Source organism: Anomaloglossus baeobatrachus, chromosome 6 (genome assembly GCF_048569485.1).
Source record: "Anomaloglossus baeobatrachus isolate aAnoBae1 chromosome 6, aAnoBae1.hap1, whole genome shotgun sequence".
In the NCBI taxonomy this organism is placed as follows: Eukaryota; Metazoa; Chordata; class Amphibia; order Anura; family Aromobatidae; genus Anomaloglossus; species Anomaloglossus baeobatrachus.
Genome location: NC_134358.1, coordinates 454,257,900 through 454,283,637, shown reverse-complemented (window position 1 = coordinate 454,283,637; position 25,738 = coordinate 454,257,900).

Genomic DNA, 25,738 nt, shown 5'->3' with positions numbered 1-25,738 from the left:
CTTCATGTTCTCCTGCACCTTCCTCAACATTTCGCCTGCTACTATGCGCCCTTGTTGATCCCTGTCCCCATGGTCCCATGCCTGCTGCGTTGGTGATGATGAACGTCTGGACCTTGGTGATGTTGTTGTCCCTTGCGCATATGAATCCTCCTGTAGTTCCTCCCCTTCCTGTTGTCCCACCCCCTGACTCCGAATAGTGTTTAGCGTGTGCTCCAGCATGTAAATGACTGGAATTGTCATGCTGATAATGGCATTGTCAGCGCTAAACATATTCGTCGCCATGTCGAAACTGTGCAGAAGGGTGCATAGGTCCTTGATCTGAGACCACTCCATCAGGGTGATCTGCCCCACCTCTGCATCTCGTTGGCCCAGGCTATACGTCATGACGTATTGCACCAGGGCTCGGCGGTGCTGCCACAGTCGCTGTAACATGTGGAGAGTCGAATTCCAGCGTGTCGCCACATCGCATTTCAGGCGATGAACCGGCAGGCCAAAAGACTTCTGGAGAGATGCAAGTCGCTCAGCTGCGGCGGTTGAACAGCGGAAGTGAGCAGACAGTTTTCGTGCCCTGGTCAGAAGGCCATCTAGGCCGGGATAGTGTGTTAAGAATTGCTGGACGACAAGGTTGAACACGTGAGCCATACAAGGCACATGTGTCACCTTGCCCAGGCGAAGGGCCGCACCCAGGTTTGCAGCATTGTCGCACACGGCCTTACCAGGTTGCAGGTTAAGTGGAGACAACCATTTATTAAACTCTGACCGCAGAGCTGACCACAACTCCTCAGCTGTGTGACTCCTATTCCCAAGACATGTCAAGCTAAAGACCGCCTGATGCCGTTGCGCTCTGCTGCCAGCATAGTAATGAGGGGTTCGTGATTCCTTCTGCGCAGTGAGAACGCTGGTGGCCTGACCAGGCAGGCTTGGGGCGGAGGTGGAGGACCCAGATGAGGTGGAGGAGGCAGAAGCAGTGGCGGAACTTGGACAGACAGAGGATTGACACACAAGTCGTGGGGACGGCAAGACTTGTGCAGCAGACCCTTCACCATCTATCACCATAGTTACCCAGTGCCCAGTCAGCGACATGTAACGTCCCTGTCCATGCTTACTTGTCCCAGTATTGGTGGTGAAATGCACCCGTTCACACACAGAGTTTCTCAAGGAAGCGGTGATGTTGTGTGCGATATGCTGGTGTAGCGCGGGCACACCTTTCTTAGAGAAGTAGTGGCAACTAGGCATCTGGTACTGGGGCACAGCGACAGACATAAGGTCTCTAAAATCCTGTGTGTCCACTAGGCGGAAAGGCAGCATTTCGGTAGCCAAGAGCTTACAGAGGGATAGAGTCAACCTCTTAGCTTTGTCATGGGTCGCAGGAAATGGCTTTTTATTTGACCACATCTGAGGGACAGAGATCTGGCTGCAGTGTGTAGATGGTGTTGAGTAGGGTGTCCCTGTAAAAATGCAGGTTTGTGAGGAAAGTGCAGGCGGAGACATGATGTTGCCTTCATCCAACGTTGGTGCTATCGATGTCTGAGAGAGCTGTACACACTCACTTGTTTCCCCTTCCAAACCAACTGACGACCTACCAAGCAAAGTGCCTGTTGCGGTTACAGTGGTGGAAGTTGTGCGTGGAAAACCAGGTGTGACAGCTGTCCCCACAGTCCTAGAAGATGAAGAGCGCGCGGATGCACTGGAAGGGGCAGGCCGTGGATGATTCGCTCCGCTAGGCCGCATTGCAGCACAGTGAGCTTCCCACCGGGACCTATGATATTTATTCATGTGACGATTCATGGAAGAAGTTGTCAAACTGCTGAGGTTTTGACCTCTACTAACAGAATCACGACAAATTTTACACATCACATAATTTGGGCGATCTTTTTCTATGTCAAAAAAGGACCAGGCTAGGCAAGGCTTAGAGGGCATGCGACCTGCTGAGCCCCCCCGACTAGTGCTCAGAGGCAGAGTGGTGGCTGATGATGCAGTTGTAGACGTGCTACCAGTGCTCCGATTCTGTCCAGGAAGGCGCAAGGTAACTTCGTCGTCGGTTGCATCCTCCTCCACCGCCTCTGTTGACCTCCTCGAGTGCCTGACTGGGGGTTCACAGTAGGTGGGATCTAGAACTTCATCATCAATTGTTGTGTTTGCACTCCCCTCCCCCTCAGACCGAGCCTCTTCTTGCCCTGACCGAATATTTAAGTTGTCATCCCAATCGGGTATCTGCGTCTCATCTTCATCAGTATATTCCTCATTGTCTATAACCACAGGTGTTACAGTTTGTGACAAAGGGTCAACATTATGCTCAGAAACTTGGTCCTCACGGCCTGAATCAGAGTCACAAAGGTTCTCGGCATCACTGCAGACCATTTCCTGGTCTGTACTCACTGTAGCTTGGGAGCAGACCTCTGATTCCCAGGCTATAGTGTGACTGAACAGCTCTGCACACTCAGCCATCTCAGTTCCACCATACTGTGCAGGGCTGATGGAGACTTCAGAGCTGGGAGAAAGCAAGTTTGATTGGGATGACAACTCAGAGGACTGGTGTTTTTTGGATGCGGTAATTGAAGCGGCTGAGAGGGCACTTGTTGGACCACTTGAGATCCATTCAAGCATTTTCCTTTTTTGGCCATCATCTACCTTTGTTCCTGTTGTTCGTGTCCGTAAAAAAGGGAGCACATCGGATTGTCCACGGTAAGTAGTAGACATCTTACTTTTGCTGGTAGATGGTCTATCTTCAGCAGATAATAATGGAGCTTTGCCACCTTCCCCACGGACAAACCCTTTTTTTCCTTTTCCAGCACGCCTCTTCCCCTTGCCACCAGCATCTGTCATTTTGCCACTCATGTTGATTGCGACAAGATTGTGCACTGAAAATGTGGTAGTAAAAATTGAGAGGTGGTGTAGATTGCAGCGGTGGTCTAGCTTTATTAACAGCAGAATAATAAAGAATAAATATCCCTGACAATGCAACTACGGCCCTTAAACTGGCAGCATAAATTGCTAGTATAATGGCTTAGTTATAATGAGTTGGAGTGTGCAATGCAGGCAGACGTGCTGCAAATATCTGTGCACTACTGGGACTATACAGAAGTCCAACAGCCACGTTTAGGATGCCACTAGGTACACTCAGTGTTTGCTAGTATAATGGCTTAGTTATAATGAGTTGGAGTGTGCAATGCAGGCAGACGTGCTGCAAATATCTTTGCACTAGTGGGACTATACAGAAGTCCAATAGCCACGTTTAGGATGCCACTAGGTTCACTCAGTGTTTGCTAGTATAATGGCTTAGTTATAATGAGTTGAAGTGTGCAATGCAGGCAGACGTGCTGCAAATATCTGTGCACTACTGGGACTATACAGAAGTCCAATAGCCACGTTTAGGATGACACTAAGTTCACTCAGTGTTTGCTAGTATAATGGCTTAGTTATAATGAGTTGGAGTGTGCAATGCAGGCAGAGGTGCTGCAAATATCTTTGCACTACTGGGACTATACAGAAGTCCAATAGCCACGTTTAGGATGCCACTAGGTACACTCAGTGTTTGCTAGTATAATGGCTTAGTTATAATGAGTTGGAGTGTGCAATGCAGGCAGACGTGCTGCAAATATCTGTGCACTACTGGGACTATACAGAAGTCCAACAGCCACGTTTAGGATGCCACTAGGTACACTCAGTGTTTGCTAGTATAATGGCTTAGTTATAATGAGTTGGAGTGTGCAATGCAGGCAGACGTGCTGCAAATATCTTTGCACTACTGGGACTATACAGAAGTCCAACAGCCACGTTTAGGATGCCACTAGGTACACTCAGTGTTTGCTAGTATAATGGCTTAGTTATAATGAGTTGGAGTGTGCAATGCAGGCAGACGTGCTGCAAATATCTTTGCACTAGTGGGACTATACAGAAGTCCAATAGCCACGTTTAGGATGACACTAAGTTCACTCAGTGTTTGCTAGTATAATGGCTTAGTAACTATCAGTTTGAGTGTGCAATGCAGGCAGAGGTGCTGCAAATATCTGTGCACTACTGGGACTATACAGAAGTCCAATAGCCATATTTAGGATGACACTAGGTACACTCAGTGTTTGCTAGTATAATGGCTTAGTTTTAATGAGTTGGAGTGTGCAGAGGACAGGAGGGTACAGTGGCAGGGTTGTGGGGCTCTGGGTAGAGGAATGGAAGCCTGCCTTTCTATTCCCTCCTAATGGGGAAATGCAGCGAGGAAATCCCTGACCTTAGCTACACAGACGCTGTCATCTTGTGTAGCTGTTAAACTCTGTTTTCAGGACCTGTCACCTATGGCTCTGACCCTGCCGGTACGAGCCCTTAAAAGGACTGATAGAAAGTGCTCTCCCTAAGCTGTCCAGCGCTGTGTATGGAGCGCATACAGCAGTATCGGCGATAGGACTCAGGACGGAGCTGCGCCAGTGATGTCTGACACCAAGGACGCAGAAGAGATAATGGCGTCCGGACGGGCAGATACTCGTTTTTATAATGCAGGGACATGTGACATGGACATCCTATCACACATGCCGTTGCTTCTCTGGCTAAAAGTCCACTTAGCTGTGTGTGTGTCTGGGATTGGCTGACATGCTGGCCCTCCGCACTACACGTGCGCGCTTAGGGAAGGAAGACAAGAAAAAAAAAAATGGCGATCGCCATTATCCATACAGCAGTGATCTGAATGCGCTGTTCCCGCACACTATACACTGAAATTTCATAATAGTGTGAGTCACAGAGTGACTTACACTATTACAGCGGAAAGCCAGCTAGGAATTAGCTGTTTTTTTTGCTGCTAGAACCGTTCTCGAACGTATCTAGAACTATCAAGCTTTTGCAAAAAAGCTCGAGTTCTAGTTTGATCTAGAACAGCCCCCAAAATCACTTGAGCCGCGAACTGGAGAACCACGAATCTAGAACCGCGCTCAACTCTACTCCTGACTAGAACTAATCTAATTCCCCCTCCCATCAGGGAAGGTAGAAGTGATCTGGAAACACAGATAAAGACAGAGAAGAGAAAATCAAAATTCTGAAACATGGCACACACACAGGAATAGATAATGAAAGCAGGAAGATAGCTACAAAAGGTAACAAGGGTTACCTCCACAACCGTACTACAATCACCAGATAAAGAAAAGCCAAAGACAAAAATAATATCGACATATACCCTGCTGTGACTGAATAAAAGCATAGTGCATATAAATAAACATAGGGTAGTTAGTAAACACAATTTTTGATCAAAAAAAGCATAAAGCCATCCCATCGTGACAAGGTGTACCTAGTCGGGACAGTACCTATGTGCCGCCCCCGTGTCAGCAGCCAAGCTGCTCGGATCCGGATCTATGGTGGCTCGAGGGGCGTCCGGACCCGGGGGTCTCGCGGACACTATTTACAGGGGGGTTGGTATATTGAGAGTTCGTGATGCCACCCGTGGTGTGTGGTAAGGTGGAGTACTACCGCTGCAGCTGGGAGTACCTGGTGGCGATGGAGTGGGCAGCCAAGTGTTTAACCCCTCCACGGGTAGGGGGGATGGCCTGGGACTCGATGATGGTGATGGGGATGTGCCGTTGGGAAGGTAAGGGTCACTTGCATACTCACTCAGTCCAATAACGCTGACACCGACAACTTTAGTAAACCAAAGTTCTGGACACCGCTGCCGCTGAGGGGGAGCATGTTTGGGTCCCATTTCTGCTGGTGTTGCCTGTTGGTCTGTGATCTTTCCCTTGGCACCTTGTTTCTTTCCAGTTGGTCCCTCTAGCTTGAAACTAGTTGGGTCCCGCTCCCCAGTGTGGCTAACTGAGGAAGCTTACTCTCAGGGTTCACGCTTGGGATTTCTTGGACCATATGTGTGGAAAGTCCTATCCCTCTTGTTGCACTAGTACCCCAATTTTGGAGCGGGCGGAGAGCGGATCTTGAAGGCTCCACTCTCGTCGAGCAAATTGTCAGGTTTCCTGAAGCTACTCCCTGACCTAGGGTCCACGTACCCCGTCGTGCCCTGGTCCCAGCCCGATGATGGTACAAGGCCGCCGGCTGTCCTCCACGACAATACCGTGTCCCTTGTCACGATCCCCTGCGACCGGGGGTTCGGCTCCTACCAGGCCCAGACCAACGTCTGCTACCTAGTAGTTCCAAGGAGCCCAGCTCCTGACCTCTGACTCTCACTGACTGACTCCTGACACTCCTGACCTCCCCTTAACCAACCCCCCATGTGGGCGACCCTATTCCACTCAGGCCGTCTACTTGTGTGTCTGGTGGGTGTGGTGCAGAGTGTTCCTAGGATTTTGATTAGCTGGTTTTGGCAACATCAATGGTTAGGGACCCATAACCAAAGAGGAGGTGGATATTGCACAGAAGGGCAGATTGCATAATACCCTTTGACGACCTGATAGGCCAGGGCGTCACACCTACACTCTCTAATATTAAAACCTTACCATGGGTCAAAATAGGTCTCAATGTAAATAAGGGCTGAGAGTGACTGTGTTCCAACAGGATACACAGCCATGGGAAACATAGAATGAAATGCCCAGGTCACTGAGAGGGAGGGCCCACTCATCTCCGCCCCTCCGCTTCTATTGGGCAGCGGTTCAGTGACGCAGCTGTGATGTCGCTGTGACGCTGAACGAACCGCCCCCTTAGAAAGGAGGAGGTTCGCCGGTCACAGCGACGTCGCCGGGCAGGTAAGTAGTGTGACGGGTCTGGGCGATGTTGTGCAGCACGGGCAGCGATTTGCCCGTGACGCACAACAGATGGGGGCGGGTACCCACGCTAGCGATATCGGTATCAGTTTTTTTGTTTGTACACAATCACCAGATATGTGCAACCGGAGAAGAAGGGAGATGAGGCAACACTTAGGTTTAGAAAAGTACATTTTATTGATTAAAATCAAGTATTAATATTGTACTACAAAATCAGGTCATGGGATGCGTCTAACAGTTATGTGGGAATGCAAGGATAGTCATGTGGGAGAGAGCACTTGCCTCACAAAGCCAGCCAATTGTTATAAAAGGGTAAAAGTTTAATGTGCCACCATATTCATAAAAGATGTAATAGTATAAAGTTGCAGTAGAGTGACAACCCAACTAAAAAAGGGGGGGGGAAAGAAGGGAAAAAGTAGCAGTATTATAGTTTCTGCATAAAAGCAGAGTACAACAATATAATACACCCCCAGGGATTCACTGCAGCAGCAACAATTAGGGGATTGACTCAGATACTGCACAGATCCACAGGCAAGGATCAAAATAACCAGTGGTTCCCAGCATCAGTATGCATACTAATTATCCAAGCCTGGGGAGCTGCACAAGCAGAGAGAATCAACATGTGATGGAGGCAAGATCGAATTACAATACCTGGTGGCGTGTATACAGGGCTGGCTGTGGAGGCAAGGAGAGCCTCCTTGACAGCTGTTTCGCAGCGTGCTTTTTCAAATCACCAGATAGCCTGGATCACAACAACTCACCAGACCAGCTGAGATAAACTATAGCTGGCATAGAAGGTAGGATCTAGCTAGCATATAAAGGAGGAGAGCAGAAATAATTTGCTCCCCACAACATGTGATCAAAGGAGACTAACAAGCAGACTAGCAGAGATTAAGACTTGCTAGCCTGCCAATTAATTAGCACTTTGCATGTCAATACCCGAGTCTGCCTATGTTGATCACAGACATAGAGAAATTATCAGACTGAGTGTCAGAGTAAGTAATCTGAACAGATTCCAATGCTGTCTTGACAGTAGTAGAAGTTTGCAAAATTCTCCGTGTGATACTGTTACAATGGAGTAAAAATAAAAAAAAAATAAAAAAAAGTTTAATACATTTCCAGGTAGACTACTATCCTCAATAGGGAAGAGTAGTAAATGCTTATGGCCATAATTTTTTTTCTACCGGAGTAGCATAAATAGTCCATCACTCTCCTGGATTTTGACCAGTATAAAAAAATAATGTGCAACTTTGCCCACAAGATGTGCAGTATAATTATATTTATTGATCTTTCAGATGACGCTATCCAAAGGAGGTGGCAGTCTATCAGAGACAGATACATTTGGATTTCACACCATCTAGTCTAGTGGATCTGCACCATTGAACAATATACAGTAATTGCAAAAGTTTTAGGCAGGCATGGCAAAACAGCTTCACTGTAATAATGCTTTCAAAAGTAGAAGTGTTAATATTGTATTTAATTAAAAACAAAATGAAAAGTGAATGAATAAAAGAGAAACTTAAATCAAATCAAGTGCCCTTTGTCTTCAAAATAGCATGAAAGGATCAATTCATCAATGCACACTTGCACAGTTTTTGAAAGAATTTGTCAAAGAAGTTGTTCCAAATATTTTGGACAACTAACCACAGATCTTTTGTAGATATAGTCTTGCACAAATCCTTTTGTATCTTCACATAATCCCAAATAGTCTCTATGATGTTGTGCCTGGGGCTGCTTTGAAGCAAAAGTTTGGTCACAAGAAACTTTATAATTTATTTTAAGGCATTCTTAAGGCTACTTTACACACTGCGATATCGGGCGCGATCTCGTCGTATGTGCGTCACGCCCTGTTCGTTAGTGCGATGTGTGTTCATCGCTGTGTGTCCATGTTTTAGTCGTGTGCTTACGGTCACATGTCGCAATCTCTGTTATATTCACCTTCAAAGCTATCTCGTTTCCCGATGTAATGAGGAACATAATCATCGTTGTGTAGCGGTCTCACCGCATGGATATCCAATTGTCATGGCGATATGGGCGTTGGTTCCCCACACAAAGTGCATCTTGATGTAGTAGAATTGTAAACTCGCAACGCCCCTTCTTGCCTCGACTCATTCGTTTAATCAGCGCTATTGATTTTCATTGGATGTTGGTAGTATAAATGTGCGCAGATGCGTGTTCATTCTTCCAGCTTTTGTCTACCCATTAGCGTTTGTCCTCGCACAAGTGAATTTTGAAAAAAACTGTCATCTGGACTTGCGAATCTTTGCTGCAAGGTATGTGTTATAGTATTTACTATTTTTTTTTTTTCAAATTATTCTTAATAACTGTTAAATTTTTTTTATAAAATCAGTGTTTGTACTGATTTATCTCCAATTTAATGTTTTCCAGATGTGTACAAATAAGGAGGAATTCCTACGTGAATTCATAGAGGTGTACCAGACGCAAACACCCTTATGGAAAATAAAATCCCCCGAGTACAGCAATAGGCAACTTAAAAAGGATGCATACCTTAAAATGATAGTAATATATGACAAATACCATCCTAATCAAAAAGGGACCGAGGATCTCGTGAAAAGAAAAATACAGGCAATACGCACAGTTTATAAAAAAGAACTGAACAAAATAGAGGAATCCAAACGTTCTGGTGCTGGCACTGGTGATGTCTACGTCCCAACGCTCTGGTATTTTGATTTATTGAATTTCACAAGGGACCAGGAGCTTCACAGGCCATCAACCAGTAGCCTCAATATTGGTGGTGATATTCCCCCAGATGCTAACAATGAAGTGATTATATCTGAGGTATAATTTTTATTATTGTCATAATTTGTCACAAACAATTAGTGTTGTTTTTAATTATGATGAAATGAAAATTAGTATACTTTTCAATATATGTAAAAGTATTCAAATGTTTTCCAAAAAAATAATTGTAAAAAGCCAATTTTATTTAATTATGTTATTTTTGTATTGCAGGAGCCAACAACAAGTCAACAATCATCATCTGAACACCTAATGGAAACTCCTGCTAGCCAATTATCCAATGTTGATTTGCTTGAGGCAGGCCCATCAAATGTGTTATACACACAAAGTTGGCAAAGGAAAAAAAAAACCATCCCTGCAAACACTACTACAGCTGTAACCAAACTGATGGGAGTGGCACAAAACATCCTAGACCAGCACAACAGACCACCCCTTTCTGGTCTTGCTATTTTCGTGGATGATGAACTGCGTGAACTTACCCCAGAACAGAAATACATTGCCCAATGTTTAATCCAGGATGTCTTACGTTTGGCAAGAGCTAAAAAACTAACAGAGTCATCCTATGTTGCCATTGGCGAGGTTTCTCATCCTGTTGATCCTGTTGATCCTGTTGATCCTGTTGATCCTGTTGATGCTGTTGATGCCCCTGAAAAGCTGCAGCAGAGCCATCAATACAACCACTTCCAAAGGGTGGTGTGCGTGGCCGTAGGTCACGCATGAGTTTGCTTAACAAACGCAAAAAGAAGTAGTTTATAATGTTAAAAAAAATTTTTTTTGTGTTTTTTTTTTTTCTTTTTTATTATTATTTAATTCCTTCTGTTGCATGATATTTAGTGCATATTTGTGACAATAAACAAATTTGTTACTATACCAATTTCCCTAGAGAATAAACCTGGCATATGAAATAATGTGTGGTTTGAATCAATTACGCAAACATTTTTTTTTTTTATTAAAAGTTTTTATTTTTAATTACAATCTTTTCTTAACTTGTATAAAATGTTGGTTATTTATATATTTTTTGGTTAACTATTAATTTACAAACCTTTCTACATACATGTTAAACATAGAAACATCACAAAAAAACAAGATTTATTTATGACGTTGATTAATATATTTCAGGATTAGGGCATCATGGGCCGCAGAGGCTTCTTTCAGTCGGTTCGCAGACAGATAAATATCATATAGTGTTATTATGTCTGAAAAGAATCAAAAACAAAATTAATTATTGTTTCAATCTTTTAGCGTTTGTTTTTAAAAAAAAAAAAAAAATTTAAAATTAAATTAAAAAAAAAACTTTAACTGATCATTCAATTTTTCCATTGACCATAATGTTGTACAATCATTAAACTTACCATTACTGACAACTTCTTCTTCAAGTTCATCTCCGGATGATGCGCTCATGTCCCAACCTGATCCTTTCCCACCTAATTTTAACATAAGTTAATATTGTTAGAGTTTAATCCATTTAGAAAAAGATTTACAACTGTACTAAATTTGCCAAACCACATCAGTACCATTGTCCTCCATATTCTCTTCAGACATTACATCTGCATCAGCATGTCCTGATGATGGTGAAATTACATCATAATCAAGGCTGTCTGCTTCCTCATTTAAAATGGGTAGGCTATTTTCACGGTTGGAATCCATGCTTGGAGACAGCTGCTGGACAACATTATCTTCATTATTGTTTGTGTGCTGGCTTGACTCATTAGTCAATGAATTTACATCTGTTAACATAAAATAAAAAAATATTAAATTAAACAAAAAAAAAAACATATGATGTGATTATTTAATATAAAAAATAACACCAGACCTTAAATTAATTTAAAAACAACACCTCTAATGTTTTGATATTATAATTCTAAACAATTAACTTATGTTAGTATGAAAAATATCTTACCAGCTATCACTACCAGGTTACTTCGAATTTCTTCTATTCTCTCCTTATCTCTGTACTTTAAATCAGCCCATTTTTTCAGTACCTGCGTTGATGTGCGTCTGATATCAAATTTACGGTACAGGCCCCTGCATATTTTTTTTAAAACACTTCTTTTATGTCCCATAGGACGTGGATATGTCTTTGCACATATATAGTCCAGTGCATCCATCCTTTTCACCAAGTATTGGACCTCCCCTTGGCCCCAGACCTTTGCACGTTTGTTTGGTGACATTTTCGCTTTCAGTTTCGCTTTAGATCAGCAGGTTTACAGTGTGGCGTGTCACATGGTCCTTTAGACGTTTGGACGTCATGACGTTTCTTTATTTACATGTTAACAAACTCAACAGTGTATTACGCCGTAGTGTACATTAATAATACTTATGTGCGCATTTTTGTATGAGCAAATGCGTTCTTTTTTAACCCTTTTTTGTTTAATTTAGAAAAAACATTTTTATGTGATTTATATTTTAGTAAAGGAAATGTGGCGTATATTTATGAAAACATAATGGTTTATGTCATGTAAAAATAAAACATATTAATAACTTTAAATTATCATACGAGATAAATGATTGACAGAATGCTTGTAATGCTTAATTATATTTTTATTTTATTAATTTCCTTTTTAAATTAATATGTTTTCCAGAAGAATGATGTAGTTTACAATCATACATAAATTTGTAATGATTATAAATTTTTAAAAAAAATATAAAATTACAATATTCCCAATTTCGTATTAAGTAAAAAATAAATGTATAACATTTATACCACAATAAACATTTTTCACTTCAAAATCAGATACTTTACACCCTTAAGGCAATTTCTTTTAAACTAATAACATTTTCAAAAATTATACTGACATTATTTTAACACAAACATGCAATCTCATGTTTCATGATAACCTAAACTCATTAATTAATTAGAAACATGCTGCCATGACACAGCCCCTGGGCCATTAAAAAAATTGCAATAATTGGTTCTGTTTTCCATTGCATCCATCATACTACGTGACAGGGGTGGCTGTGGCAAAAGATTATCCAGTGGGTTAACTTGCTGACGCCATGCCCCAAGCTCAACAACACCATTACTTTGATTTTCTACATCAACAAAGCCAGGTGGAACATATTCAAGGCCATCTCTTTTTCTGAGAAAATTATGCAAATAACAGCATGCAAGCACAACATTGTCAATGGATTCAAGTTTTAAGTTGATTGGCATGGAAAAGATACGAAATCTACTGCTTAAGATGCCAAAAGCATTCTCGACAACTCTTCTAGCTCTGCATAGACGATAATTAAAAATGCGTCTTTCAACATTCAAGCCTGTAAGTGGATATGGCCGTAACAAATGACGTTGTAATGGAAAGGCCTCGTCCGCCAAAAAAACAAAATTTAAATTTCCAATGGTATTTTGGTTTGTGGGTAATTGTAATTGATTTTGTTTTAGCCGTAATGCAAACTCCGTATGTTCAAATACCCCACCATCAGAAACTCGCCCATTCATGCCGATATCAATGTAAAGAAAATCATAAGTGGCGTTGACAACCGCCATAAGGATAATGCTGTGGTAGCCCTTGTAGTTGTAATAATATGAGCCAGAATTATGTGGCTGCATTATCCTTATGTGTTTGCCGTCAATTGCGCCACCACAATTAGGGAATTGCCATAATAGGTTGAATGTATTTGAAATTTTTTCCCAATCACTTGGACTATTTGGCAAATGCATGTAGTCATGTAAAGCATGTGCTATTGCCAAACATGTCTCTGGAATTAATGAGCTAAGTAGAGAGCGTGACACTGCTGATGAATACTGAAGGTCAGTCAAACTGCGTCCTGTAGCCAAGAATCGAAGAGTCACCCCCAAACGCTCGTCTACAGGTACTGCCTGACGCATTACTGTATTATTGCGCATGATATAAGGGCGGACTTTCTCTAAAAGGTATGAGAAAGAGCTTTCAGACATGCGTAAGTAGTTTCGAAAGTCATGTGGATTATGCTCTTGTAGGTCTCTTACAAGGTGCATGTGTGTATAGCGTTGTCTCTCTAGTAGCCATTTGCGTGCCCAAATTCGTCTTTTTCTTGTTCTGCATCGCATGTTATGATCCTCGGCAAGGGCAAGGGCTCCTCCGGCTACAAGCATGGCAGCTATGACGGCATTTTCATGCTCACTACGCATATTTAGCCTGTATAACAGAGAATAATATTGTAATTTTTTTGTTTTTTCAATTATTATTTTTTTTTTTTGATAAAAAAAAAATATTTTTTTTTGGTCAGACAATAAATAACTTTTACAAATATGATTCTTATTGTTATTGGTCACACTAATGTTTGACGGCTTTTAAAATTAAAAATGTGGATGGCTGTAATCTTGATTAACATACAATAATGGTTCCTATAATATATATAACTGTAATGTAAAAAAAAAACACGAATACATTAATAATATAGGCTATTTACAAACTAATAATGAACCCAATTCAAAACAACAAACATATTTAAATTGTAGAATACAAAGGAAAACAAAAACACAAATAAAGGAAGAAAAAAAAAAAATATTATTTTAAAAATTAAAAAAAAATAAAAAAAAAAAAAAACCACTCACATGCGAAGTTTATCTCACGGACGAATGACGCCAAACTATACGCCGGACACGGAGGCAGCAGGACACATCCAAAACCTAGGAAATGAACCCACCAAATGGAACAACGCTAAAAGGATGTTTGCGTATTACATATATTAAGGTCCAATCATGGAGCAGATGCGTTAGCAAATAGGAAACAAGTAGGCGTATTGAACATTTAACCACCATACACGCCCGTATCGATGATGACGCAAGAGGCAACAATTTTTAAAGTCGCTTTAGTAGTGTCACACGTAACGAAAAGTATGTTGAAAGGAACGACCAACGATAGTTACAAAGAAAAAACAACGATTTTTGGGAATAAGGACCCGTGTCGCCGATTAGCGATAAATCACGCTTTTGCGACGATTTAACATCGCTGAACGCTGTTACACAAAGCAATCTCGCTAACGATTACGGAAGTGCGTCACCAAAACCGTGACCCCAACGACAACGCTCGGGCGATATCGCAGTGTGTAAAGCCCGCTTTAGTTGGCAGCAATTTTTACACACCTGCCTAAAATATTTGCACAGTAATGCAAACAAACTAGAATTCTGCAATTTCTTTAAAAATGTGTTAAAAAAAGGAGTGAATTATTTTTAAAAAATGTATATATATTAAAATTACTATAATGTTTTTAGGCCATCAAGTATACTTGCACCACTAGAAGAAATTGAGCTTGATGAGTCAGGTGAGTAACCTGAGGCTGGTAAAGAATCACCATTTGAGCTAAGTACACAAAAAATAACAGGGACGAGATCGCACCACCGTGTTACCTGCTTCTGTGCTGCGACTCTCTCGAAGGAAGTGTAGACTCCCTGGTAACCTTATCCAGCGGTACTCACTGTGTGGAGAATTAAAGTCCAGGTAAAGTCAAGGTAAAAGATGAAAGGAGCGGCACTTGCTGTGGCGTAAAAATCTAGTTTTTATTGAAGAAGGTGCATAAAAAGCGGATCTAACACTAGTGCTGGCACTCGAGAGGGTGAAGGCCATTTTGCATGGCTGTGCTTCTACGGGTCCATACCATGTTGGTATAGACCCATAGAAGTGCAGCCACGCGAAACGACTGTCGTCCTCCCGAGTGACAGCACCTGGTTTTGGACCCGCTTTTTATGCACCTTCTTCAATAAAACCGGATTTTTATGTCACAGCGGGTGCCGCTCCTTTCATCTTTTACCTGGACTTTATTTGAACAAAGTACATCACTTTTGAAATCTCAGCTACTTCCAGTTGATACAACAAATGCCGGTTTCAGACACTCAGAAACATGAAAGTGTGGTTGGTGGAATAGGAATGGCCAAGATGATATTTTCATTGATGCAATAAATCATGTAGAAGAAATGATCAATAAACTTAAACTTGAACTACAATTGCAAATTCAATGACCAGATGGAAGGATTTCACAATTGTCACTAATTTTTTAATTATTTAATGAATATAAAGGAGCAAATGTCACAAACAAATAAGCTAAACTTTATAGATGGAGAGAATGCTTTGGTAAGGCAATGCCTTGACCGTCCAATATTATTGCATCCAAACTAGGTTTCTATTTAGGTCACTTGGTCACATAAACCCACACATGGGGGAATGCATGTTATTGTTGCAACCTCATTCATATATTATTTAACACATTACACCACATACCCAATGTCATTTTAATCCTCAAAGTTATACACTGTACATGGCTACCATCTACCTCCTACAGGTCACAATATTGGTCAATAACATACAGATGCAATCTGTCCACCAATTTTGCAGGTACAGTCATATGAAAAAGTTTGGGCACCCCTATTAATCTTAACCTTTTTTCTTTATAACAATTTGGGTTTTTGCAACAGCTATTTCAGTTTCATATATCTAATAACTGATGGACTGAGTAATATTTCTGGATTGAAATGAGGTTTATTGTACTAACATAAAATGTGCAATCCGCATTTAAACAAAATTTGACCGGTGCAAAAGTATGGGCACCTCAACATAAAAGTGACATTAATATTTTGTAGATCCTCCTTTTGCAAAAATAACAGCCTCTAGTCGCTTCCTGTAGCTTTTAATGAGTTCCTGGGTCCTGGATGAAGGTATATTTGACCATTCCTGTTTACAAAACAATTCCAGTTCAGTTAAGTTTGATGGTCACCGAGCATGGACAGCACGCTTCAAATCATCCCACAGATTTTCAATGATATTCAGGTCTGGGGACTGGGATGGCCATTCCAGAACATTGTAAGTGTTCCTCTGCATGAATGCCTGAGTAGATCTGGAACGGTGTTTTGGATCATTGTCTTGCTGAAATATCCATCCCCTGCGTAACTTCAACTTCATCACTGATTCTTGCACATTATTGTCAAGAATCTGCTGATACTGAGTTGAATCTATGCGACCCTCAACTTTAACAAGATTCCTGGTGCCGGCATTGGCCACACAGCCCCAAAGCATGATGGAACCTCCACCAAATTTTACTGTGGGTAGCAAGTGCTTTTCTTGGAATGCCCTGTTTTTTTGCCTCCATGCATAATGCCTTTTTGTATGACCAAATAACTCAATCTTTGTTTCATCAGTCCACAGGACCTTCTTCCAAAATGTAACTGACTTGTCCAAATGTGCTTTTGCATACCTCAGGTGACTGTTTGTGGCGTACTTGCAGAAATGGCTTCTTTCGCATCACTCTCCTATACAGCTTCTCCTTGTGCAACGTGCGCTGTATTGTTGACCGATGCACATTGACACCATCTGCAGCAAGATGAAGCTGCAGGTCTTTGGAGGTGGTCTGTGGATTGTCCTTGACTGTTTTCACCATTCTTCTCTGCCTTTATGATATTTTTCTTGGCCTGCCACTTCTGGGCTTAACAAGAACTGTACCTGTGTTCTTCCATTTCCTTTCTATGTTCCTCACAGTGGAAACTGACAGTTTAAATCTCTGAGACAACTTTTTGTATCCTTCCCCTGAACAACTATGTTGAATAATCTTTGTTTTCAGATCATTTGAGAGTTGTTTTGAGGAGGCCATGATGCCACTCTTCATTGGAGATTCAAATAGGAGAACAACTTGCAAATGGCCACATTAAATACCTTTTCTCATGATTGGCTACACCTGCCTATTAAGTTCAAAGCTCAATGAGGTTACAAAACCAATTTAGTGCTTTAGTAAGTCAGTAAAAAGTAGTTAGGAGAGTTCAAATCAAGAAATTGATAAAGGTGCCCATAGTTTTACACCGGTCAAATTTTGTTTCAATGCGGATTGCATATTTTCTGTTAGTACAATAAACCTCATTTCAGTCCAGAAATATTACTCAGTTCATCAGTTATTAGATATATGAAACTGAAATTGCTGTTGCAAAAACCCAAATTGTTATAAAGAAAAAAGTTTAACATTAATAGGGGTACCCAAACTTTTTCATATGACTGTAGATCAAAAACAAATTAACTAAAAATGTGGTTCTTCAATTCCAGATTATAGATCTATTTACATTTATTTCAACTTCTTCAAAATCTCTCTTGATTACAAAGAAAAATTATAATAATGTAAGTGTTGGCCAGCTAAAAATGGGGACCTTGAAATAGAAGGGGGGTCCTGGCTGAAACACACTAGTACATTGGCACCGGCTCTAGTAGCGGATCTGGGAAGAGTTAGAAGGCAGTGCTTGAGGTCTAGTACCATAACGATACGTTTGGACCACAGCGATACATCTGGGCCCGTGTGGTGTTATATCCAGGAAGAATGCATATAGTACAATTGTTCCACCAATTTGTTTGTTGCCCTTAGTACTGGAAGTAAGAAGTAATTTATAAAGTAGCAAAAGGAGCCAGTATATTAAGACATTCAAGATGGCGATTGTATTACCTGTTATTCTGTGTAAAAAGTTTCCTAAAGATAAAAAATATGTATTCTTTATTGTGGGTATGAAGAGAAATAGCACCGCACAATGTGCAGATCTGGAGAGGCTGAAAACCCTGACTCAGAGGTACCAATGCAGCAATCACACATCACCACTCACTCAACCCAATTTTATGTAACGTGCTGGGGCAAGAGAAATGAAGCCTTTGTCTATGACTATCGTCCTTGGCTCATTTACATTTATACAAACATTCACACTGTGTGTGGTAGACATATGCCAAGGGATAGCATAAGTTTGGCTATTAAAATACACTGCACAATAATCTCTGATCTTCAGCACAACATTTAGGGAATCTTAATGTTAATGGACAAGTAGGATTCACAGTCATTTGGGTTCACAAGGAGAGAGTCATCTTTTGAAGTGAAGCAGTGAAGCACACACATGCCTTCACAACCTCATCAACATTTTCCAGGTATTAATTGAATGGTTAAAGTTAAAACTTTCCATTTTGCATTTAGAATTCCAAAAGCACATTCCACAAAACATTGAGCGCTGGTTAGATAGTATTTAATATTTTTCTTGTAAAATATAATCACTGACTGCCTTAGGGCTTTCAAAAGCTTCACTTGGAACAACAAATTGCATGCGTTGTCCATGGCATTCTATAAGGGGTCATGGTGGTGGACAATTGAAGCAGACCATATATATACTTGAATCATTGCTTCATATGTAAGAGTTGATATCTACCACTATAAAACAGTACAATGTGTGCAGAATTATTAGGCAAATGAGTATTTTGCTCACATGATACTTTTTATACATGTTGTCCTACTCCAAGCTGTATAGACTTAAGAGCCAACTACCAATTAAGTAAATCAGGTGATGTGCATCTCTGTAATGAGGAGGGGTGTGGTGTAACTAATGACATCAACACCCTATGTAAGGTGTGCTTAATTATTAGGCAACTTCCTTTCCTTTGGCAATATGGGTCAGAAGAGAGATTTGAAGGGATCTTAAAAGTCCAAAATTGTGAGATGTCTTGCAGAGGGAAGCAGCAGTCTTGAAATTGCCAAACTTTTGAAGTGTGATCCCTGAACAATCAAGCGTTTCATGGCAAATAGCTAACAGGGTCACAAGAAGCATGTTGGGCAAAAAATGTGCAAAATAACTGCCCATGAATTGAGGAAAATCAAGCGTGAAGCTGCCAAGATGTCATTTGCCACCAGTTTGGCCATATTTTAGAGCTGCAACGTTACTGGAGTATCAAAAAGCACAAGGTGTGCCATACTCAGGGACATGGCCAAGGTAAGGAAGGCTGAAAAACGATCACCTTTAAAAAAGAAACATGAGATAAAACGTCAAGACTGGGCCAAGAAATATCTGAAGACTGATTTTTCAAAGGTTTTATGGACTGATGGAATGAGAGTGTCTCTTGATGGGCCAGATGGATGGGCCAGCGGCTGGATCAGTGAAGGGCAAAGAGCTCCACTCCGACTCAGACGACAGCAAGGTGAAGGTGGGGTACTGGTATGGGCTGGTATCATCAAAGATGAACTTGTGGGACCTTTTCGGGTTGATCATGGAGTGAAGCTGAACTCCCAGACCTAATGCCAGATTCTGCAATACAACTTCTTCAAGCAGTGGTACAGGAAGAAGTTGGTATCGTTCAAGAAAAAATAAAAATTATTTTCATGCAGGACAATGCTCCATCACATGCATCCAACTACTCCACAATTTGGCTAGCCAGTAAAGGTCTAAAAGATGAAAAATAATGACATGGCTCCCTTGTTCACCTGATCTAAACCCTATAGAGAACCTGCTCATAAAATCTGAGATTTACAGGGAGGGAAAACAGTACACCTTTTGCAACAGTGTCTGGAAGGTGTGGTGGCTGCTGCTTGCAATGTTGATCGTAAACAGATCAAGCAACTGACAGAATCTATGGATGGTAGGCTGTGTTGAGTGTCATCATAAAGATGACACTAATAGTCACTCATTTTTTTGAGTTTTGTTTTTGCATGTCAGAAATGTTTATTTCTAAATTTTGTTCAGTTATATTGGTTTACCTGGTGAAAATAAACAAGTGAGATGGGAATATATTTGGTTTTTATTAAATTGCCTAATAATTCTGCACAGTAATAGTTACCTGCACAAACAGATATCCTCCTAAGATAGCCAAATCTAAAAAAAACCACTCCAGCTTCCAAAAATATTAAGCTTTGATATTTATGAGTCTTTTGGGTTGATTGAGAACATAGTTGTTGATCAATAATAAAAAAAATCCTCTAAAATACAACTTGCCTAATAATTCTGCACACGGTGTATGTTGCATCAGTAATTGCCATTAATACAATTTAAAATAGCAGGATTTATGTACCGGCTCATGTATCTTTATGTTTGCCATCATCTCCACTCATACAATTTTGAAAATTCGTCACCATATGGATATTGCTCACAATATCTAGTCACTGTTGAATTAATGGTTGAGGTGTTTCTTTTGGAACAAATTTTTGACAGATTACTTTACAGGTCTCTTGCACTATTACAGAAATTGTCGATTTTCCAAAGGGGAATTGAAAGTGAAGAGGTGCAAAATTCTCACGTGTTTCCACGTACTATAAAAATAGTGAGAAATGCAAAACATTTAATATGTCAATTTTTATATATGTATAATGACAATGATGACTTATTTTAGCATAATAACCAATCATTATTCTGGGAGACACACAAGAATGAGTGGGTGCACTTTCCTTCAGAGACATATGTAGGGAGTCAGGGAATATTTGTTATTCTCTGTACAGAGTGTGAAACACTCCATGCTCACTGCAAGGTACGTTGAAAGGGTGTAACCAAAGTCGTCTTCTGCTCGTCTGTTGACTGTACCTCCTTTTCAAGTGCCAGAGATGCCAACTAGTGATGGGCGATTAGTAACTATTCGTATTTAGATTATTCGCAAATAATCCCAAAGTGCTATTCCGGTATTCGTCATGAATAATGAACCTAATGCAAGTCAATAGAGAACCCGACCATTTTTCTTGAAGATTTCCTTGAAAAATGCTGGGGTCCCCATTTACTTCCATTAGGTTTGTTATTTGTGGCGAGTATCAAAATAGTAACTATTCACTCATCACTAATGCCAACACAACAGAATACACATAATCATGACTGATACTTGCTCCAGAGTACACTTCACAATAGTGAACAAAGGAGAAAGCTAGACAGACTCCATGTGTGTAATACATCCGTTCAATGCACATCAAAATTCACAGAGAGATTGGACGATAAATACAGTACACTTGCATATATTTTGGACATAAGTCGAGTCTAGCATAAATAGCAATCTTGATACTAGTAAATTGTTTTTCCAAAAAAAGCCCTCTCCATAAAATAAGCCCTAGCTTGAGTTATAGGGATTTTTAGAGTAGGCTTTAAATATAAGCCCTTCCTCAAAACTAAGCCCTAATTAGTCAGTACCTCCAGCACAAGCTTATGTCTCTTGACGTTAGGTTATGTCACTAACATCACGGAAACATAACCTAATGCTGCAGGCACTGGAATAGCCATAATTTAGCTCCCAAATTGTCCTGCTGCTTCCTCCCACCATGGCAGGGTAAAATCTGCTCAACTGCTCCCGAGTACCGCCTCCTGAGTGTTGTCACCTGGTTCCCACCTCCCAGCCGCTACTGCGTTATGATGTTCACTTGGTTGCAGCTCCCAAGTACCTCCTCCCAAATCCTGCCTCCTTGGTCCTGCCTCCCGGCCGCTACTGTGCTATGGTGTGGGCTTGGCTTACACTCCAGGGTCCCACCTCCTACTTCCCAAGTGCCACCTATTGGATCCCTCCTCCCAGCTGGCCCTATTCTCTGCCACAGAAGCAGCCACCACCATCGTTCCCGAGTCCCACTCCAGACTCTCGCCATCTGCCCCCTCCCGGCCGTATAGAGAAGAAGAGTGCCGCTGCCTTACAAAGTGTTTTGAGAGTGCCGATAAATGTTACCATAAGAGACACTGACACTGCACCAGCAATTGTGAATGTAAGTTAGGGTTAAGCTTACTAGCCTTTAACCTAACACCTTCAAGCTGAAGCTGGCCATACACCTTCAAGGTAAATTGAAGTATAAATATGTGATTGTTGTTCATAGAAAAAAAGAAGCCCTCCCCAAAAATCCCTATATTGCAGTCAAAATACGAAAAAAAAATCCTTTACCCTGAACAAATTCCAAGAAAGCGTTTTATTGTTTCTTTTTGTAGTATTACATGTAGGGAAAAACATACTAAAAGTTAACCAAGATAGGGTTACCACAAAGGGTCCAAATGTGACATCAAAGAATATGGCCGCTAAAGCTGTAAAATGTTAAAGGTGACTTGCCTTTCAGTGTCTATCATACTTCTTTTACAATTACTACTATTATTATACAGTCATATGAAAAAGTTTAGGCACCCCTATTAATGTTAAACTTTTTTCTTTATAACAATTTGGGTTTTTGCAACAGCTATTTCAGTTTCATATATCTAATAACTGATGAACTGAGTAATATTTCTGGACTGAAATGAGGTTTATTGTACTAACAGAAAATGTGCAATCCGCATTTAAACAAAATTTGACTGGTGTAAAAATATGGGCACCCTTATCAATTTCTTGATTTGAACTCTCCTAACTACTTTTTACTGACTTACTAAAGCACTAAATTGGTTTTGTAACCTCATTGAGCTTTGAACTTCATAGGCAGGTGTATCCAATCATGAGAAAAGGTATTTATGGTGGCCACTTGCAAGTTGTTCTCCTATGAAGAGTGGCATCATGGGCTCCTCAAAACAACTCTCAAATGATCTGAAAACAAAGATTATTAACATAGTTATTCGGGGGAAGGATACAAAAAGTTGTCTCAGAGATTTAAACTGTCAGTTTCCACTGTGATGAACGTAGTAACGAAATGGAAGAACACAGGTACAGTTCTTGTTAAGCCCAGAAGTGGCAGGCCAAGAAAAATATCAGAAAGGCAGAGAAGAATGGTGAGAATAGTCAAGGACAATCCACAGACCACCTCCAAAGACCTGCAGCTTCATCTTGCTGCAGATGGTGTCAATGTGCATCGGTCAACAATACAGTGCACGTTGCACAAGGAGAAGCTGTATGGGAGAGTGATGCGAAAGAAGCTGTTTCTGCAAGCACACCACAAACAGAGTCACCTGAGGTATGCAAAAGCACATTTGGACAAGCCAGTTACATTTTGGAAGAAGGTCCTGTGGACTGATGAAACAAAGATTGAGTTATTTGGTCATACAAAAAGACGTTATGCATGGAGGCAAAAAAACACGGCATTCCAAAAAAAGCACTTGCTACCCACAGTAAAATTTGGTGGAGGTTCCATCATGCTTTGGGGCTGTGTGGCCAAAGCCGGCACCGGGAATCTTGTTAAAGTTGAGGGTCGCATAGATTCAACTAAGTATCAGCAGATTCTTGACAATAATGTGCAAGAATCAGTGACGAAGTTGAAGTTACGCAGGGGATGGATATTTCAGCAAGACAATGATCCAAAACACCATTCCAAATCTACTCAGGCATTTATGCAGAGGAACACTTACAATGTTCTGGAATGGCCATCCCAGTCCCCAGACCTGAATATCATTGAAAATCTGTGGGATGATTTGAAGCGTGCTGTCCATGCTCGGTGACCAACAAACTTAACTGAACTGGAATTGTTTTGTAAACAGGAATGGTCAAATATACCTTCATCCAGGACCAGGAACTCATTAAAAGCTACAGGAAGCGACTAGAGGCTGTTATTTTTGCAAAAGGAGGATCTACAAAATATTAATGTCACTTTTATGTTGAGGTGCCCATACTTTTGCACCGGTCAAATTTTGTTTAAATGTGGATTGCACATTTTCTGTTAGTACAATAAACCTCATTTCAATCCAGAAATATTACTCAGTCCATCAGTTATTAGATATATGAAACTGAAATAGCTGTTGCAAAAACCCAAATTGTTATAAAGAAAAAAGGTTAAGATTAATAGGGGTGCCCAAACTTTTTCATATGACTGTATTTATTATTTAACGATTTATGAATGGCTTGCATGTTGTAAGGCGTACTGACCATTACTGGGCAGGCCTGGGTTGCGACCTAGTCATCTAGCAAGCTCTGATGTGCTCCCTAAAAACTGTAGGAGGACTCACCAGAGGAAGTGGAATGTCCGAACATCAAAGGGCCTTGTGGACTCTGTGCCAGTATCCTCTTCCTACAGTGATGCAATGCAGGGTTTAACTCGCCAGAGCTCTGTCACCAGTGAACAACACAAGGAGGCAAGAACGTCAAGGATGAGAAGAGATCGTGAAGACCTGGAGAAAATTGCAGATAAACTCGAGACCTTTTCACCTTTCTCTGATGAAGTGTCTCTTCGCAACATTATCACCGGTGTCAATGCAAAAAAGGATGTGAATGTCCATAACCTGTTCACCATTGCCAGAGAAATAGTGGCAACAATGGAGGGTCAATCACTGTTTTCAGTTAAGTACAAGCAGTCAATGAAAGCCAAGACCCTGGCATCCAGTGAGGCAATTAATGTTGCTAAGGACAAAACAAAAGACCCCACTCTTTTGTTCCAAAGGTTTCTTGTGGTGTCTCAAACTCCTGATCTTTCCCTTGATGAGGTGAAGGCCTATGAACTTTCACCATACCCGCATCCCTCTTTGAGGCAAAACATCTCTTACGCAAACCAAACAAAGCACAACTGATGGCTGCTATAAAATAACAGAGTTCAGATGACGCAGTACTCAAGGATGTACCAGAAGTGGAACATTATGTTCTTGACGGAGGTTCTCTTCTCCATCGACTGAAGTGGTCAGAAGGAAAGATATATTGTTCAATCGCTGAAGACTTTGCATCTTTCACAGTAAAGCACTATGGTAAGGCTACGATAGTATTTGATGGTTACATTGGAGGACCAAACACTAAGGACATTACCCATCAGCGATGGCGCAAAAAGCGAACAAGTAACAAAGTGAACTTTACTGAAGGAACGAAATTTGTCAGGAAAAAGGAGGACTTCCTTTCGAATGTGGAGAACAAACAGTCTCTTATCAATCTCATTTCAGCTTTATTTCTACTCAAATAAAGGGAGTAATGCAACAGTATACGACATTAAGGTTATGAAGAAGTTCCTGGGAAACCATGTCTGCAACAGTCTTCTGTTCCTACATGCATTCACGGGTTGCGATACCACTTCCGCGGTTTTTGGAATCGGAAAAAAACTCGGTCTACACAAGGTTTTGAAGGGAGACTCTGTCTTAAATAGCTGTGCTAAAATGTTTTCCACATCTAAGAAAAACATAGCTGAGATTGAAGATGCTGGGTGTAAAGTGATGGTGGCATTGTTCGTGGTCAAACCTGGAGACAATCTGTCTGCAATGAGGTATTCTACTCTGCAAAAAAGTTGGTTCAGCCAAAATCTTTGTTACACCTGAATGACAGCCACCGACCTCCTCTGCAACGAAGTATCATGCCCTTCGGAGTTACCTCCAAGTGATGCTTTGGATGGACAATGGTGAGGCCATGGACACTACTGAATGGGGATGGGAATTGCAGAATAACAGTCTAGTTCCAGTGATGATGGATACTTCACCCACGCCAGAAACACTTCTGAAAATAATTCAATGCAATTGTTCTCGTGGTTGTAGTACACTTTGGTGCACTTGCAAAAGACACAGACTTACCTGTTCATGGGTATGCGGACCATGTCAAGAAGGGCATTGTGATAATATGAGTGAGGAAGCAGTGTCTGATGATGAAAGTAGTGACTATTGACCTGACACAGTTATTCAGTGATGAAGTAGGTCTTAAAATGCACTGTGTATTAATTCTATAATTTCTAGAAATGTACATTGTGACAGCTTGGGC